Source organism: Megascapheus bottae, chromosome 18 (assembly GCF_031878675.1).
Source record: "Megascapheus bottae isolate mThoBot1 chromosome 18, mThoBot2.hap1, whole genome shotgun sequence".
Classification (NCBI taxonomy): domain Eukaryota; kingdom Metazoa; phylum Chordata; class Mammalia; order Rodentia; family Geomyidae; genus Megascapheus; species Megascapheus bottae.
The window spans coordinates 33845297-33859302 of NC_143526.1; the positions used below are offsets into that span (position 1 = coordinate 33845297).

The following is a 14006-nucleotide window of genomic DNA, read 5'->3' on the forward strand; positions in this document are numbered from 1 at the left end:
GTACAAAGTAAGATATGTTTTCCCATTCCAATGTCCTGAACTGCCTGGTCCAGCTGGGAATGGGCCATATCCGGTCAGTGCCCAACTAGGGACTGGGGCTCTGAGCTCTTGGCAATTCGACTTTTGTGTTATTGGAACGTTTATAAACAAGCACTTGTGATCGTAATGAGAAATAACATATTTGTCTTTGAAACTTCAATTCTTTTGATAAGCTTTGGGGGAAAAATGAAGAGTTCTGCGCCATTTAATGTAAAATAAAGCACGTGACAGACACTCATCCACCTCCCATTCACACAGCTCATGCTTCCACAGCACAATTTATGAGTGTGCCTGGGACTAGGGTTACACTTGCCTCATCCTCCCCAGAACTGGGGGTTCTCAGGTTCCAGCTGCTGGGCAGGGGTGAGCCCTAGGCTGCAGTGCTCCATGCCCACCCATGGCAGCCTCCCCAGGGCCCTAGTCCCTAGCATCTGCCCTGGTTGCCACGGAAACCACCCTTTATTGAGCGGAAGCCATCCCTAACCCAGCACAGTGATTTGTCCTTGTCTAATTATTATTACTCTTTGCATTTCCCCTTTGGATGACTAATGGGGGAGGGTCGAGGGTGGGAGAAGAAGGAGCTTGAGGGGCACTGATTTGTAGGGCTGGCAGCTCATCTTTGAGAGGAGCACATTCATCTTTGTGGGAGCACCCAATGGCCCAATGGAGGAAAGAAGCCAGCCATTCCCAGGTGGATGCACGAATGTGTGGATGCGTGAAATGTGGGTGTGTGGATGTGTAGATGTGTGGGTGTGTAAATGTGTGGCTGCATGGATGTGCGGATGTATAGGTGCATGGATGCATGGATATGTGGGTGTGGATGTGTGGGTATAAGTGTGTGGGTGTAGGTGTGTGGATGTGTGGATGCATGGGTATATGAGTGTATGGGTGTGGGCGTGTGGATACATGGGTGTGTGGGTGTGTGGGTGCGTGTGCTCCTCTGATGTGGAGTGCACTGACTGAGCCCATGTGTGCACATGGACTTGAGGCGTGGGAATATGGGCAGGTTTCTCAGTCTGTGTCCACAGACATGATTCCAGAGCATGTGGTTCTCATGGTACTTCCTTCCATGTGTGTGTCTCAATGCCTGCACCTCCTTTGAGCAAGCTTCCTGTCTGAAGTGTGATGTGCTGCTAGTGGGCCTTGCGTGATGATGGTGTTTGTGCACGAGAGCATTATCGATAATGCATGGAGACTCTAGGTGTATACAGGCCGGAGACAACGTGTGTGTGTGTGTGTGTGTGTGTGTGTGTGTGTGTGTGTGTGTGTGTGTGTGTGATTCTTCCTGCATCTGTGTGGCTATAAGTTATGTTCTGCTTTCCAATATTGAGCTTGTGTTTATGGGACTGAGCCATATATAGGTGCAGCCAGCTGCTGAGCTGTTTATGAAATCCAAAACGAGATCCTAAAATCAGTGCTGGAGACTCCTGAGCTGCAGACATCACTGTGGATAAAATACCATCCTTGGGGGCCGGGATTTGGCCTAGTGGTAGTGTGCTTGCCTAGCATGCACAAAGACCCGGGTTTGATTCTTCAGTATCAAATGCATAGAAAAAAGCCAGAAATTGGTGCTGGGCTCAAGTGGTAGAGCTCTAGCCTTGAGAAAGCCTAAAACAGCACTCAAGCCCTGAGTTCAAGCCCCAGGACTGGTAAAAAACATATCCTGTGCATAGTGCATGCTCTGGTCACTGGGGTAAATTGCAATACAGCCTTTCTGTTTGCTCCTGCCTCCACCCAGTCCCTTTGAATATGGCCTTGTAGCTCACTTTAACAGAAGGGACGGTCTGCTTTCCCACCCCTGAGCTGGGCTGGAGGAGCATCCACTTTCCTGATTGTTCACAGGTTGCTGACAGATGTTGCCAACATCTGGCTAGATGTTGGAGTGTACTTGCCTCCTTCAGTTTCTTGTTAGCTGGACTTTTTCATAGGACAGTTTACAGTGGGACAGAGTCACATTCTCCCCTTCCCTCCCCTCCTGTCTTTTTTTTTTACCTCTCTACATTTTTTCCTCTCCTTCTTTCTTCTCTTCCCCCATCCTCTTCCCTTCTTACTTTTCCTCCCTACCTCCCCATAGGTGCCAGTGAACAAAATTGGTTTACTTTCTTCTTATTTATGTGGCTTTTACTCAAGTATGCAGGTGTCAGAGAAGTGGGTTCTGTGGCCTTTGGAAACCTGAGTGTTCTGTTCTCTGGGTCCCAGCATGGGAGCTGAAGATAGTTTCCCAGAAAGGAAGCTCCGTGCAATCCACCCCAACAACCCCCTTCCCCCACACTAGGGTTCTGATAGCACCTGCAGTAGTTTGAAGATAATAGGGATCCCAGGATACTAGAAAAGAAGAGGAACAAGAAACTGCTTTCTACCTAGAGAATGGATGGATGTGCTTGGAAGGATGTGGCCTCTATGGAGGGGCTGTGTCTCCTCTCAGGTGGGGGCCCTTCTCTCCTGTGGTCAGTGCTGGGGGTGTGGGCTGGATGGGTACAGGGTATCTTCTTGGAGCCAGCCAATCCTCAGGTAATCTGCAAGTTTATGTTCTTGTGTCACTTGTCCAGGCCCAGAGAACCATAGGTCCGTGATCTGAGGCCTTGTTTACTGCAGAGGCTAGGAGAAACACAGACGTGTGTGTGTGTGTGTGTGTGTGTGTGTGTGTGTGTGTGTGTGTGTGTCCGTGTCCGTGTGTCCGAGAATACAATTAGCAAAGAAAGAGACTGGAGGCATGGCTCAGGTGGTAAATTACCAGCCAATGAAGAAAAGCATTAGATACCTAGTTCTAGTCTAGGTCTTGAGAAACACAATCAACCAAGAAGCATGAAATGGGCAGGCAGTACCGTGGAGGTGGACCACAGCAGCGTGGCAGCTGTCTCCTTGTGGGCATTCTTGACATGGACACTCACCTGGTGGCAGGTCTACCCCTAGTCCCTGCTGTGGCTGTTGAGTGCAGAATCTTCTCTTTAGCTCCCTCGGGTCTCTGTCCTCTGCTCACTGAGGAAGCGGCTGTGCATCCACCAGGGATGTGGAGGGAAACAGCAGCACCAGGAGGTAGAGACACTCAGGAGCAGGTTTATTTTAATTGATGCTAAGGCATGGAGATCACGGTGTCTGATGAGTCTGTAGGCCTGTGTGGAGCCTGTGGAGGACTTGGGTCTCCAGGTCCCGGAGGAGGAACGGCATCGCTGTTTGAAAGCAGGAAAAGTTTTCTTGCTGGGGCAAGTCAGCCTTTGTGCTCTGCTCAGGGCTTCAGCTGGCTAGGTAAGACCCACCTACACCAGGAAGCCACCTGCCTTAACCCAGCTCACCCGTCCAGTCTTCATCCCATCCAGAAACGCCCTCACAGGCAAGCCTCAAACCACACGGGGTCATGGCTCAGTCAAGTTGGCGTGCTGGAGCAGAGGACCGGCCTGACCATGACAGCATAGCTTTCTGTTCGCTGAATGACCTTTATGCTACATCAAGCAGCTTATCAATTCATCTTCCTGCACCTCATCCCCAAATATTATCTTCCTTGATTTTTCCAAGTGGATTCTGGGAAGGTTTGTATTCTAATCCCTACCTAGGCCCCAACCCCCTCACAGCCATTTACCAACTCTTCGCTAGCTCCTGCCCAGGCTCCTGTGGCATGTCCCTCCTTGCCTCATTCCTCAAGTGTGAGGACAGATGACTGTGTCCCCAGTCCTGCCCATTCTTCTGTCTCCCATCCCCCGTGTCCGCTGTCACCTGTCTATTAGAATTGAGAGCAGCTTCTGCAGGATCCAGGGCAGGGCAGGAGGGGCAGCAGGCTCGGGGCTGTGCCTGGGCCTCTAGGGGCCAGTGTCATTTTTGTATTGGATGATGAATTTGGGCAATAGAGCCAGTCCTGTGACAGAGGCAAGTCAAGCCCAGGAACCTTTCTAAGCCTCCTTTGCTTTATTGGTGAGGTGGGTTTAATGAACCCCTTCCCATAGGCTGTTCTGTAGAGTTTGCATCATTCTATGTAGTGGCCTCTGTTGCTAAGGAGAAATATGTTGGCCCACTCAGTCACTCATTCACTCACCCACCAACCCACCTACTCACTCACCCATCCACCCATTCATCCATTCATATACTGGTGCTTGTTCACTTAGCCATTCATTCATCAATTCCACTCATTCATTCATGTACCCTTACCCATTCACTTAGTAACTTCTCATTCACTTTTTTATTCATTCACTCATTACCTATTCATTCATTAACTTCTCATTCACTTATTTATTCAGTAAGTACCCTTTTGCTCTCACAGTGTCCAGATTCTGTGTCTATTAATTACAAGGTCAAAAGTAACTTTCTACTCTTTCTTCTTTCCTGCAGCCTAAGGAAAGTCTTAGAGGTCTTTGGGGGAGGGTATAATTTATATAATCAACTTCTTCCATTTTATGATTTTATAGTATAATGATTTGGGGCCAATGCACATACCCAGGCTACTATACCGCATCAAGTCATAGAATGGTCCCACAACTTCTGGAACTTTCCCTGAGTTTCTGTGATGTCATCTCTCATCCTCCATTCACCTGCAAGTGACCACTGATTCTTAACTGAACATTTAGTTTTATTTTATGTGGTATATCTTTTTTTTTCCGTCAGAGCACAGAGTGGGAAAATTATCCATTTTTAAACCACCTATTTCCACTATTGCTTATCACACTTTCTGTCTTACACACACATACACACAAACTTATATACATTGAGACCTGCATTGATGCAATCCAAAACATACAGACACAAATATTATAGATTGAGCAAACTTTTTCAAAAGCTCAAAAAGATGAGACTAAACAGTTTTGTTTGTTTTAAAACTCTTCATATGAGTGCATGCAAACACATGCACACACGCACGCACGCACACACACACACACACACACACACACACATCCCATGGGCTGAGGCCCATTTGCCCCCACCTTCTGTTTTCCTGTCAGAGTCAGAGGGAGAAGAGAAAAATCGGAATTCTTGCCCTGTCTCAAAAGTAAAAGGGACAAATTAGTTTCTTGTCAGTGCACTGCAATAAATACATTGTCATTTTTATCCCCCAGTGAATCATGGTCTCCATTTCTCCCATAACTATTATACAGTCTGCTGGCATTATATCATTTTTTGGTAATTTTATTTTCACCAATTGTTTTATGAAATTTTTGAGTTTTATGGACACTAAAACAAATCTAGCCTGCGAATGTTATAGCCCTTTAAATCATTGGCAGGAAATCTCAAGGTTCCCCCAGACTCTGGTGGAAGGGAGCTTTAGGGAAGAAAGATTACCCCGAGCTTATAAACTGAGCAAAAACCCAGAGATAAGTTTGTAAAAGGGACATAGATCATGGTGGGTGAAGACTCGGGTGTAAAACATGGCTCTGCTCAACTCCTATAAGAATAAAAATCTAGCAGAAACACTAAAGTGCTGGGGAGAGGGGAGGGGGAAATACCACCATGCTTCCCCCACCCCACCTCCTGCACTCTCTCTACCCACTGCCTCCAGTTGGGAAGAGCCCCTGGTACCCAGAAGTTGGAGTTACATCTCTGCCATGACAAATGGGGGGAAAAAGATACAACGGGGGGAAAGAGAAACAAGAAGATGAGAATAGCTAAATTGATGTGGAAAAGGGCTTTTTGTACTAGGTATTAAAATGTGAGATAAAGCTACAATAATAAAACCAGTATGCTACAGGCACAAGTGAAGATGGGTGAATCAATAGGCTGAAATAGAGCATCCTGGGTGAGAGCTTGGTCCATGGAGAGGTGCAATGGGTCTCCATAAGACAGGCATGGATTAGTTGGTAATTGCTACCTGTAAATCTGGTTATTTGAAGAACAGTTTTTTTTGTTGTTGTTGTTTTTTTTGCCAGTCCTGGGCTTGAGCTCAGGGCCTGAGCACTGTCCTTGGACTTTCTCAAGGCTAGAGCTCTACCACTTGAGCCTCAGCACCACTTCCGGCTTTTTTTTCTATGTATGTGGTACCGAGGAATTGAACCCGGGTCTTCATGCATGCTAGGCAAGCACTTTAACCACTAGGCCAAACTCCCGGCCCCTGAAGAACAGTTTTGATCTTTATTTTATTCTAGGGTCCTCAAACTAAAACGCTCAGCCCTATGCATAGGTAAAAACAGTAAGAAATAAACCAATAAAAGACTGTAAGAGAGCATAAAAAGAGAAGCATTTCATTTTAGGATGAGATAGAATTGCCAAAGAAAAGACTAACAGATTTAGCTTAAAAAAACAAACAACCCAAACTATATCTCAAGACACTGTCCTAAACAAGCCCAAAAGGGCAATGGACAAATCGTTTCTGACACTTAAGGCAGTAAAAGTCAATAGCTACACCACATTAATAAAGTGGTCCATTTACAGAAGGACAGCCGTGTGGATCTCCTAAGAATAGGAAACCACTTCCCATCTTGTTGGTTGTGATGGCTGATTTCCAGGGTCATGTGATTGGGACCTAGGAAGGGAATCCTGTCTGGCAAGGATTGGTAGCAGCAGGTGCTTTATGGGAAGTGAAAGTTTGCGGTGATTTATTTTCAGTTGTAAAGTGACGCTTTTTGAATCAATGTGTGCTGGAATCACATGGGAGTCTTGTTAAGTTGCAGATTCTGGGTACAGCCTGAGAAGATACATTTTGTTTTCCCTTTTGATGGTAGTAGTGGGATATTCTCTCTCTCTCTCTCCCTCCCTCTCTCTCTCTCTCTCTCTCTCTCTCTCTCTCTCTCTCTCTCTCTCTCTCTCTCTCTCTCTCTCTCTCTCTCTCTCTCTCTTTCTCTCTCCTTCTCTCCCCCCCTTTCTCTTTTTGAGGGGGGGGGGGGGCTCATGAGGCTTGAACTTGGCCTGGGTGCTGTCCCTGAGTTCTTTAGCTCAAGGCCACCACACTACCCCTGGGCCTGGGCGCTGTCCCTGAGCTCTTCAGCTCAAAGCTACTGCTCTACCCTTGAGCCAATCCCCACCTCTCATTTTCTAGAGGTTAAATGGAGATAAGAGTCTCAGGTGAGCCACTGCGCCCAGCTTGGATTTGCCTCTTTTGAGCCAGTTGTGGGGGTGCACATGTGTGGGAGGCTGAGATTTGGGAGGCCTGCCACTTCATGCCAGCAGGGAGAAAAATTTGGAGAGAAGCGGGGTGTGGTGATATATGCCTATTATCCCAGATATCATGGGAAGCCTGACATAGGTGGATTGCAGTCCAGGTTCTTTTCTAGGCAGAAAATGAGACCCTATAATACCAAAATTTCCAGCACAGGTAGGACTCCATGATGGAGCACTTGCTAAAAGGCTCTGAGTTCAAATCCTAATAGCACCAAAAGATATGAGCACTTTAAGGATGGTTTGATATTTTACAGGATGTGGGTTTTGGTAGAGAAGCATAGAGCAGAGTCATTTGTGAATCTATAATCTAGGCCTTGAAGTATCCAGCAGTATGGGAGACAGCCATTATCTCCAGCGCCACCTTATGGTAAAAACTTGAATTAGAGGAGCATGAGCAAGAGGCTTTTTGGGCTACAAGGATGGACAGGGATGAACATGACAGTGTAAGTTTCAGCCATTTTCCAACCTATGCACCACACTGTTGACATTTTGGACAGAACATTTTTTGGTAGTATTGGCTTTTGATTTCAGGAACTTGGACTTGCTAGGCAGGTGCTCTACCACTTAAGAATGCCTGTAGTCCTTTAGTTTTTTTATTGTTATTTTAAAAAATATTTATTTATTTTTGCCAGTCCTGGGGCTTGAACTCCAGACCTGGGCACTGAACTTGGGCTTTCTCAAGGCTAGCACTGTACCGCTTGAGCCACAGCACAACTTCCAACTTTTTTGTGTGTGTATATGCTACCGAGGAATCAAACGCAGGGCTTTGTACATGCTAGGCAAGCACTCTACCACTAGGCCACACTCCCTGCCAGCTTTTCCTTTTCAAATTTATTATTATTATTATTATTATTATTATTATTATTATTATTGTGGGTCATGGGGCTTGAACTCCGCCTGGGCACTGTCCCTGGGCTCTTCACTCAAGGCTACCACCCTACCCCTGGGCCTGGGCATTGTCCCTGAGCTCTTCAGCTCAACGCTACTGCCCTACCCTTGAACCAATCCTCACTTCCCATTTTCTAGAGGTTAATTGGAGATAAGAGTCTCAGGTCCTTTTGTTCCAGGGCTGGCTTTGAACCTTGATCCTCAGATCTCAGCTTTCTGAGTAGCTAGGATTATAGGCGTGAGCCACTAAACCTGTTTTTTTTTTTTTTTTTTTTTTACTGTTTTGTAAATTTAAAGATAGGGTCTTGAATTTTTACCCAGGCTAGACTTGAACCATGATCCAATCCCCATCTTCCAAGTAGCTGGGATTTATAGGTATGTACTTCTATGCTGGGCATGTCAAGTCAAACAGTTCTTTGCTGGGAATTGTTATGTGGTGGAATGTTGCGTAGCATCTGGTTTCTACCCACCAGCAGTGATCCCACTCACAGAGTTTCAACCAAAAGTGTCTCCAGACATGGCTCGAATTGCCAGTGGGTGAAGCCATGGCCAACAATAGAAGCTGTGGAGGAGTTTTGAGGGCTTTGTGTATTTAGTTAGATAGTTACTTGGTAGCAGCGGGATGGGTAGCTGGTCCATGTGGAAGGTGGCTCCATTGGGAGTGATAGTAGCACCCCAGCCAGGGGCCCAAGTCCTCAGGGTGTGGGGGATAGGCTACAAGGTGAGAATCTGGATGAGATGAGGGTGGAGGGGCATAGACAGCCTGGCCTCACCAGAGCACAGGTGTGTGGTGTCACAGGAACCCTTGCCAGAATGGCCTTGAGCTCTGTGGCTGCCATTTTGAAACTCCTAATGCTTTATTCATTTTATTTTTATTATTGTAAACGTCACATACAGAGGGGTTATGATAATTTGTCAGGTAAAGAGTGCATTCCTTTTTAGTCAATGTCACTCCTTCCCTCACTGTCTCCCAGTTTTTCCCTCTAGCCCTCCCCCCCAACAGATGCACACACACGCTGTATAGTCCACTTTCAACATAGTATCTAGTGAGTACCAGCACTAGAGTTGTTCACTCTTTGTCCCTCCATTTCTGTGACATCCATTAGCTTCTCAAAGACATATAAAAGAACAAACATGAGGGGGGGGGGAAAAAGAGAATGAAAACAGAAACAAAGAAAAAAATTGTTACTTACTTTATTTATTTGTTGGTCATGGGGTTTGAACTCAGGTCCTGGGCACTGTCCTTGAGTATTTATGCTCCAGACTTGTGCTCTAGCACTTGAGCTACTTCTGGTTTTCTGGTGAGTAATTGGAGATAAGACTCTAATGTTCTTTCCTTCTGAACTTCACATTTCAGCCTCCTGAGTAGGATTATAGGAATGAGCTACTTGGCACCTAGCTTATTACTTTGTGTCAGTCCTGGGGCTTGAACTCAGGATCTGGGTGTTGTCCCTTAGTATTGTTTGCTCAAGGCTAGGGCTATACCACTTGAGCCATAGCCCCACTTCCTGCTTTTTGCTGTGGTGAAGTAGAGATAAGAATCTTGCTGGGATCATACCCTAGTGGTAGAGTGCTCCCCTAGCATGCACAAAGCCATGGGTTCAATTCCTCAGTACCACATACTCAGAAATAGTCAGAAGTGGTGCTGTGGCCCAAGTGGCAGAGTGCTAGCCTTGAGCAAAAAGTGTTCAAAGACAATGCCCAGACCCTGAGTTCAAGCACAGGACTGGCTGCAAAACAAAACAAACAAGTATTTTGGGGCCAGGAGTTTGGTCTAGTAGTAGAGTGCTTGCCTAGCATGCACGAAGGCCCGGGTTCAATTCCTCAGTACCATATACATAGAAAAAAGCTGGAAGTGGTTCTGTGGCTCAAGTGGTAGAGCTCTGGCCTTGAGAAAAAGTCCAAGGACAGTGCTCAGGCCCTGAGTTCAAGCCCCATGACTGGCAAAAAAAAAAAAAAAAAAGAATCTTATGGGTTTTCCTGATCCAGTTGGCTTTTGAACCTCAGTATTCAGATCTCAGCCTTCTGAGCTGCCTGGATGACAAGTATGAGTCATTGGTGCTTGGACCACTTTTATGTTTGAATTTATGTTAAATCTGAAGGGACAGTGGGAGAGATGCTTAGAGTCCATCCACACCAGTTTTGCTGTGTATTGGTTTCCTGGGACAGGATCTTGGGCCTCCTACTCCTCTGATCCTGAGACCTTGCTCACAGCTTTACGTGTGTAAAAATGGGAAAAATGGAGAGAAGTTTAGGGAGGGGCCATCACACATGTGGAGGTGGGATGAGGGCATACAGGGCGGTGCGTGGCTGGCTGTACTTAGGACGCTCTCACATGCCTGGGCAAATCTGGTGAAGTCCCACCTGCCTGGGGAGGCTGCCTGGGACGGGCTCAAGGCCTAGGGTGGAGCCTGAGACAGCCATTCCAGCCCTCCTCCCTCCTTGTTCCCCTATCAGTGCCCCCCTGGCTGGATGCAGGCCGAGGCCAATGGGCACGTGGGCCAGCACCACTCCCCAGGTCCCTCCAGCCTGGCTGAAGCTTACCTTGACCCCATAGCCCATTCTCTCCTCACATCTCTGCCTTAGCGTCAGCATGGAGGAACAGCTTCCTCCTTCCTTTGGCTCCAGGCTGGCCTGGCCAGCAACAGCTATGTCTCCTGCTGTCAGGGCCTCCAGAATGTGACAAGCGACAGATGGGCCTCTGATCAATGGACCCTGTCCCCAAGCAAGGACGTGGGGCTGGGACGGGGGACAGGTGGGGGAATGGCAATATTAATGGATGGGCCCGGGAGCACTGATGGATGAGCAGGAAGAAACTGCTATTTGTCTTGGGAAGTGAGTAGCTGGGGGTGGGGAGGGGAAGGAAGGAGAATGGAGAGGGAGCAGCAGAGCTCAGCAGGGCGGAGGTGGTGTGGGTACAGGGTGTCCTGGCTGTGGTGGAGGTAGGAGGAAGTCCTCCCAATTTAAGTTAGGAGTCCCAGCCCTGGATGAGAGTGATCCACAGCCAGGCAGCCTGGCTCCCTGGTTCTTCTTTTAGACCTCCAGACGTACTGTCTGACAGATATCTGCCCTTCCCAAGGCATCCGCACCTCACATTCTCCCATTGCCTGGGTCCTGCATCACAGCAGCCTTTCCCAAGTGCATGTAGAAAGCAGCCATGGCTGCTTCATTTTCCTCCTCTATCTAGTACTCCTGTCACCCTGTGGCATGTTCTTCTTTTTTATTTTTTTGATTACTTGCTAAGCAAGACTAGGCTCTGAGGCCAGGGGCGAGTCTCTTCCACAGGCTGTGGAATTCTCCCTGCTTGGAATGTAAAGAGGGTGCTTCCCATATATGAATGGCAAAGTTCACACTCTACCTTGACGCTTCGGAGTTTGGACCATGCCTGAGACTCCTTCCTGGAGCCTCTGCCAGGATTCTTCAAGGCAGTCCCACTGAGCACAAGGCTTGGCAACAGCAAGTACCTATATTTTGGAGAAACAGAGGTGGCTGGGCACTTGTATGTAGGAAATAAAAGTTTCTTACTTCAGTTTTCTAGCCATTAAGAAAATCTCAAAGTGGGGCTAAAGAGCAGATCAAAAGGTTCCTTCTCTCTTCCCCTCCCCCTCTCTTCTCTCATTTGGCGGGGTTTGAACTCAGGGACATGTATTTGGTAGGCTGGAACCACATTGCTGAGCTGTGCTTCTAGTCCTCTTTTTCTTTTTCTTTTTCCCCCTGGCGCTGATCCTGGGTCTTGAACTCAGTCTAGCCCTTGTCTGCACTGTTATTTTAAGACACTTCCATCTTTTCCCTGGTTTCTGGGCCATGTTCCTCCTACTTGCTACTCGCCATTGTAGGTAGGATGACATGTGTGTGCCACCACACTCAGCTGTTGGTTGAAAAGGTGCCTTGGGGCTGATTCCCTGGCCCCCTCTTCAGGACCTGAAATTGTAATTCTCCAGAGCTCAGCCTTCTGAGTATGTAGGGGTCATGGACTTGAATCATTGTGCTGCACAAGGTTCCTTCTTTCAACCTGAGTGTTTAAGGTGGTGCTGGTAGACTCTCCCTGCTAAACAAAATGATTTGTGAGAATTATAAAGATCCAGGAAGTGCCCCTGTGACTCAAGTGGTAGAGGGCTAGCCTTGAGCACAAAGAAGCTTAGGGACAGTGCCCAGGCCCAGAGTTCAAGCTCCATGACCAAAAAAAAAAAAAGAATTATAAAGATCCAGCAGAAGAAAGGAGGTAGATAAAGGAGTGTATAGGAGAAAGGCAAAGAGAGAAGAAAGATAGGGAAGAAAAGGAAGAGAAAGAGGAGGAGGAAGAGGAGAGGTTGGAACATGTTTAGTTTAGTAATCTTTGACTCAGATGTACAGGAGACCCATAAAGTTTCCAAGAGAGTGTTTCAGTGAATATTCACACTTCAAGCTCTGACTCAACTCACTGCCACTGTGCCAGGCGAGTCCCCAATTTCTCACGAGTAGAAAGCAGGTTGAGAAAATAATTCAGTGATGAGTATCCGCTTACAGGAAAAAGAAGATTGAAAGGGGAGAATCAAGGGTCCATATAGCAAAGTTTTGAGCTATGAAGACCACTAGGCCAGGGCATCAGTCTTAGAGAGTAGACCCTTACCCTAATCATTGGCTGTTTTCTGCCACAGGAGCCCAGGAACTGGCTGCATGTGCTAGAATGTATTTCAAGATTGGTGAGATCTAGGGACAGCTCGTGCCCTATTCCTCATCTTGCCTCTTGTGGACACCCTGTCCTTTTAAATTTGCACCCTGTGCCCACAGCTGTGGCTAGCACACGGTTGGAAGTACTAGGACCAATCTGAGTCCCCCCCCAAATTTATGTGCTGAAGCTCTAACTCCCAATGTCACTAATAGGAGACTGAGCTCTTAGAAAGTAATTAATAATTAAGGTTAAACATGATCACGGTGGTGGGGCCCTAAGCCAACAGCAGTGTTAGTCTTATAAGTAGAAGACTGAAAAATTTCTTCACCCTCTCTTCCTTCTCCTCCTCCCTCTCTTTGTTCTCTTCCTCTTGAGTAGCTGAGGTTATGGACATGCTTGTGTCAGTATGCCTGCTTGGCCTTGGGAATCATTTTTCCTGGGCCTGTTTGAAAAAACCCAGAAGCTGGACAAAGAGGAGAGTAGAGAGTCTGAAGGTGAGATCCTTGGAATCTCTGTTCTCAGGCCCTTTTGAAAAGGCTCTCCTATATCTGGTGTGTGGGGGGAGAATAAAGCACAGGAAAACATAGAGGGAAATTCCTTCAGTATTTCTGTCCCTGGTTCTGGACAGTTGCCCAGGCTGTGGCTTGAACAACTCTAAGTGGTGCCATTCACACTGAGTCCATGAGAATGATGCTCCTCGAGACAGTCACACAGCATCCCTGGTGGTGATGCCACCAGAACAGGTTGGGCCTTTTCCCCCTTCGTAAAGGAAGCCAAACAGCCTTGGTTCTTTTGTGTCCATGAGAGAAGAATTTGAGCAAGATTTGAAGCCTAGTGAGAAATGGGAGAAAAAAGGTTATTAGAGTGAGACTGGGATGCAGAGCAAGATTCTGGAGCACCAACGCTTTGGTTTGTCTGGGGTTTTATTCAGTCCAGAAGTTAGATATGAATAGATTGATTGACAGATAGGCTTCATCTTTGTCCCCCCCACTTCTGTCCTGGTTATCTGGATTTGACACCAGTTCCTCCGGTCCCAGGAATTTGATCAGCATCTCTAGTGCCCTCCCCTTTGGGTGGGACTTAGTTGGTGAGTCATTGGCCAATCTCAGACCTTGAAGGTTAGGGAAGCGTGTCTTGCAGGTGGATTCCATCTTCGCAGGGACCCTAGTAACCATGTCTGTGGGTCTGCTAGTGTGGAATCTTATGCTGGCTGTGTGGCTCACCTGGGCCCCCACCAAGGAGAAAGTTTGGAAGGGACAGCTTGAAAAAGATCCTGGCTTAGGAAGATATAGGTGGAGGTGTGACCCTCGGATGTCCTGACAAGTCCCCTGATCCTGGGAAGGACCTTGTG

At 47.2% G+C, this 14006-nt stretch overlaps 1 protein-coding gene across 3 annotated transcripts in view; it reads left to right on the top strand.

Annotated features, from left to right (window-relative positions):
• The first annotated feature begins 611 nt into the window (after positions 1–611).
• Positions 612–14006, top strand: part of LOC150050474 (uncharacterized) — a 542379-nt gene continuing 528984 nt past the window's right edge. For all 3 annotated transcript variants that reach the window (XR_016538651.1, XR_016538654.1, XR_016538655.1), the window contains exon 1: positions 612–730. The gene's annotated coding sequence lies outside the window, so the exon portion shown is untranslated. The remainder of the gene's footprint in view (positions 731–14006) is intronic.